This window comes from Dipodomys ordii, unplaced genomic scaffold (genome assembly GCF_000151885.1).
Source record: "Dipodomys ordii isolate 6190 unplaced genomic scaffold, Dord_2.0 Scaffold57, whole genome shotgun sequence".
NCBI lineage: Eukaryota > Metazoa > Chordata > Mammalia > Rodentia > Heteromyidae > Dipodomys > Dipodomys ordii.
In genome coordinates this window covers 13,072,425-13,077,700 of record NW_012267273.1, presented here as the reverse complement: position 1 = coordinate 13,077,700, position 5,276 = coordinate 13,072,425, and the positions used below count along the sequence as shown (strand labels likewise).

The following is a 5,276-nucleotide window of genomic DNA, read 5'->3' as shown; positions in this document are numbered from 1 at the left end:
CAAGCATTGCAGCCTCCTCCTTTGTTTACCCTTCCCTTCCCATCCCTTCCCAGCTTCCCCCCCCCCCCCCCCGTTACTGTCCTTTCTGTCTCTCCAGCTGCCTCTCACTCAAGCTCCCTGCCACACATCTGAAGTCTCTTAGATCTCTCTCTCTCTCTCTCTTCCTCTCTCCCATAAGATAACCTTTCAGATATAAAATTATCTTTCAAGTCCTCAAGTCTTTTTCAGTCTTACCTTCCCATCTCTGTGGCTCTAAGGCCATTCTTCAAGCTGGCCATGCAGGCAGGTTTCTCTTATGTCTGTTTAACTGGGTAACTAGACACAAACACAGGTCCCAAGGAAGCTGGAAGTGGCTTCTCTAACACATTTGCTGGACCCTAGGTGAGGGGTAGCACAAGGGGCACTGACCTTTTAAGTAGCAGCTGAGTATCAACGAATAGAGTGCTTTCTCTACACCCCCAGGTCTACATGGCTCCCTGGCTGGATTCTGCTAGCATTGTAATTCTTTACCTGCCTTACAGAGCATAGCCTATTAGAAGAGTTGCCAGGAGCCTTATTATGGCTGGCTCAAAACATCCTTTGAGAACCAAAATGATAATGTCATCAGGGCAGGAGGGAGCCTGAGGCTGGCAGCAGACCCAGCTCCACTAAGTGGCTTTACAGGTGGCTTCTCAATTTTGCAGCAAGGTAGCCTAGGAAGCCATTGCAAGACCAGTCTGTAGGTGTGTGAGTTGGAGGGCAAAGGAGGAAGGGATCTTCTGAGCAGGCACTGGAGCCACATGATGGGAGCATCCGAGTGCCCTCTTCCACCCCAGGTCTGTGTGAGGAGAAAGAAGACAGCTTTGATTGCTTTACATCTGGCATTGCCCATATGAAGTTGAGGTTAGGTCAGGGACCATGTCTTCTTCACTCCTTCCCATTTGGGACCCCTGGCTTTACCACCTGTTTCTCTCAGGTTTCTGATAGAGAATGGGGGCAATCTGACAAACATTTCCCCTTGAAGCATTAATGGGGCAAGGAAGAGAATGTGTTATTCTCCTAGGAAAATTTCTGCTTTAAGAGAATCTTGGAGATGAGATTGATTGGAATATATTATAAATATGTGTGGACATGTAACAATGAAATAACATGTGAATAATTTAAATTCTTTATAATAATATATAAATAATGTAAGCTAGTTATAGTAATATTTATAATTTTAACATTAACAAAAATGTTTGCAAGAGAGAGAGTCTCTTGGAGACCAAAATACCTTCAATTCAAAGGTATTTTCATCGAATTCAGGCAAAAAGTATGACCTTATTTGAAAAATAACAAGAACAAAAAAAAAACAAAAAGGGCTAGAGGCATGATAGAGTAGATGCCTAGCAGGTGAGAAGCCCTGAGTTGAAAACCTCAAAGCTGAAAATAAAGAATTCATTGAAATAATGTGGATCAAACCTTATAGAACTAAATCTGGGACAAAGCTTTCAACCAACATTAGTTCTTAGCCATGATTATTCATGTGGATTATTCTTTTAGAGTGGATCCACATATATTGTGCCATTTTATCCCTACAGCATCTCTGTAAATTATATATTACTTTTCCTGTTTTATAAAGAAATGGAATTAGGAGATTACACTGCTAAATGTTTCACATACAGGGCCCTGAGCTCTTTGGCAGGTTTGCTGGGCCATTTGCTATGTGCAGATTAGAGTGCACACCCTACGCCAGTACTGGCTGGTGCCTTAGACAGAACAATAGAAGCCAGAGGGTAACAACCCACCTCAGGACTAGGGTCTCAGAGACAGAGTCAGCCACCTGGGAAAGGGACTAGTTCAACCAGAACTCTATTTACCAGTGAAGTTTTACTTCTAAGAACTCCACATCTTTTGAGAGAGGAAATCAGGACAACTTTCCAGGGCAACTCCCTGTGTTTCAAATAATAAGATGAACTACGTGTGTGTGTGTGTGTGTGTGTGTGTGTATTCCAATGTATATTTCTAGAAGATAATATATAACTGAACCACTAGGCCGACACATATTGCTGGAGGTTCCAACATGTCTGGTCAGGCCATTTACCCCAAAGAAACAAAAGTAGGCGAGATGAGTGGTATAGCCAGCTCTTTGGTAGGTGTACATAGGTGGTCCAAGGCTGATCCTGGCATTATGTTAAAAAGACTATCTGAAGAAATAACCTAAAACAAAATGGACCAGAGGCATAGTTCAAGTGGTAAAGCTTTTAGGCCTTGAGTTCAATTCCTAATATATCCTCCCCCCACCCATGCCTCTCTACGCCAAAAAAAGTAGTAGTTAAGAGGCAGGAAAGGAGTTTAATCAAAATGGTCATTTGACAAAGATGGAAATTAAGCATATATATATATATATATATATATATATATATATATATATATATATATATATATATATATATATATATATATATATATATATATATATTTCATCGGATTATCTCAGTTCTGCATCTGCAGATGGGTATCCAGGAAGACTTTATTACTCCAATCTGGTTCCTAGGAAATGATAGCTCCTGCTGGGCCTGACCCCATCATGGGACAAGCTATCTATGAGGATCCAGAAATTAAGGTAGATGCAGGTTAACACAATGACCAGAGACTTTCGGGGTCTTCTTTCAGAGATCTGGGTCAGGACATTGTAAGTTGCCTCTGTTAGTCTCATCTTTTAGCCTTCAGCCTTGATAGGGACTGAGCTAGGTTAGGGATCTATAGTTTTACAGACTCTCTGAATAATTAACATTGCCTACATATACAGCTGAGCAGAGATGTGACCCAGAGGAAAGGAGACAGATGCATAGTGAACACTGAGATGCCAGACTTTTAGTTATCTTGCAGGCCTAAATAAGGAATCTGTATTTTTTTTTTTTTGGGGGGGGGTCCGGTCGTGGAGCCTGAACTCTGGGCCTGGGCGCTGTCCCTCAGCTCTTCAGCTCAAAGCTAGCGCTCTACCACTTGAGCCACAGCACCACTTCCAGCTTTTTTCTTTTTGCTTATGTGGTGCTGAGGAATCGAACCCAGGGCCTCAGGCATGCAAGGCAAGCGCTCTACCACTGAGCCACCTTCCCAGTCCAGGAATCTGTATTTTTTATCAAAAGCTATTTCCAAGCATTTGTTATTGTAATTAGGCTGATTGGCTTTTCTTTCTTTTCTCTTTCCTTCCTTCCTTCCTTCCTTCCTTCCTTCCTTCCTTCCTTCCTTCCTTCCTTCTTCCTTCCTTCCTTCCTTCCCTCCCTCCTTCCTTCCTTCCTTCCTTCCTTTTTCTTTCTTTCCTTCTTTTTCCCTCATTCCTCTTTCTCTTTCATCTTTCTTCTAGCCTCCCTCCTTCCCTCTCACGGTCTCTCTTTCTCCATCTTTAAAAAACATCTTTCAAAATTATCTTTAAATAGTTGTGCAAAAGTGCTTCAATTCAACATTTTTATTTTGTTTCCATGAGACAGAATCTCACTAAGTGGTCCAGGTTTTCCTCAGACTTGTGATCTCCTGCCTCGGTCTCTCAGATGCTGGATTCTTTAAAAAAGGAACATAGTGGGCTGGGAAGGTGGTTCAGTGGTAGGGTGCTTGCCTTGCATGCATGAGGCGCTGGGTTCCATTCCTCAGCACTACCTAAGCAGAAAAAGCTGGACGCAGTGTTGTGGCTCAAGTGGTAGAGTGCTAGCCTTAAGCTGAAGAGCTGAGGGACAGTGCCCAGACCCAGAGTTCAGGACCTACGACCACCAAAAAAAAAAAAAAAAGCCAAATGTCAGTGGCTTATGCCTATAATCCTAGCTACTGAGGCTGAGATCTGAAGATCATAGTTTGAAGCCAGTCCAGCTGACAAATCCAAGAGACTCTTATCTCCAATTAACCAGCAAATGCCAAATGTAGAGGTATGGCTCAAGTGGTAAAGCATCAACCTTTAGTGAAAAAGCCAAACAAGAGTGTAAGTCCTTGCATTCACGACTCAATACCAGCACCAAAACAAATCAAACAAAACCCCAAAACATAAATACAATATCATTATTCCAAAACTCAATGAGTTAATTAAAATCTGACTTTAAGCCCGGGGCTGGTGGCTCACGCCTGTAATCCTAGCTACTCAGATTGCTGAGATCTGAGAACTGAGGTTTAAAGCCAGCCTGGGAAGGAAAGTCCCAGTGAAACTCTTATCTCCAATTAACCACTCAAAAACTGCAAGTGGCACTGTAGCTCAAGTGGTGGGGCACTGGTCTTGAGCACAAAGAAACTCAGGGAAAGCATCCAGGCTGTGAGTTCAAGCCCCACAACCTACAAAATCAATCAATCAATCAAATCTGACTTTAAAGTCTTAGGGAACAGCTTGTTGGAGATTGGCTCCTCTTCCCCAGCATTATGACTTAATATCATCAAATACCTAGTTGGTGTTTAAATAATTTTTCCAATCACCTCATTCTTATTTTCCCTTTTTTACTTTACAATATGTTTGTTTGATCTGATTGGCATGTGTCTCTGTCTCTTACATCAATAGCCTCCTTCCTCCACCTCTAACTCTCCTACTACTCCCTTTATTTTCTCCCATCTATATTTGCTCAAGCAGCTAAGGTAATTGCCCCATAACATTTCCCACAGTACATCCCTGTGGTCATTTAACACAGTCCTCTCCCTCCTGTGGTTTTTATAAAGTGGCATTTTTGGCCTGAAGGCCTGATGAGAGTCACAAGAATACTGGAAGGTTGCTTGTGTACTTTCTTAGAAGGCTCTTGTCTCATACTCTTTGGCCATGGACAGTCACTGCCCATGGTTATAATCTTATATATAACCTTAATAAAATAGTAAACAGTGTTACTATTTTATTAAAGTTTTTTAAAGATTTATCAGCTAGAATATTTCTATAGAGATAAACTTTCTCTCACCATCTGTTGGGCTACTCAGATAAACAATACCCAGGATAAATGCTAGATTCTTTCCCTTTATCTATGATGGTTTGTTATTGATAGATAAAATGATTTGAAGCCTGGAATTTGATTCAAGGTATTTCAGGGGAGAGAAGACTGGGTTTTGGTGTAGAAGACCAAGAAAGCCCGTGAGCTGCTGATCGTCAATGTCATGTGATGGACACACAAGGTCTTTTCTAGTGTGCTATTTCCATACATGTTTAATAATTTTTTTATTTTATTTATTTATTTTTTATTCTTTTGGGCGGTCCAGTCACAGGGCCTGAACTCTGGGCCTGAGCGCTGTCCCTCAGCTCTTCAGCTCAAGGCTAGCGCTCTACCACTTGAGCCACAGCGCCACTTCCGGCTTTT

At 41.8% G+C, this 5,276-nt stretch overlaps 1 protein-coding gene across 2 annotated transcripts in view; it reads left to right on the top strand.

Moving 5' to 3' along the window:
* The window catches only part of Cd247 (CD247 molecule), a 79,235-nt gene that overhangs the window by 41,532 nt on the left and 32,427 nt on the right, over positions 1–5,276 (top strand). The window lies entirely within an intron of this gene.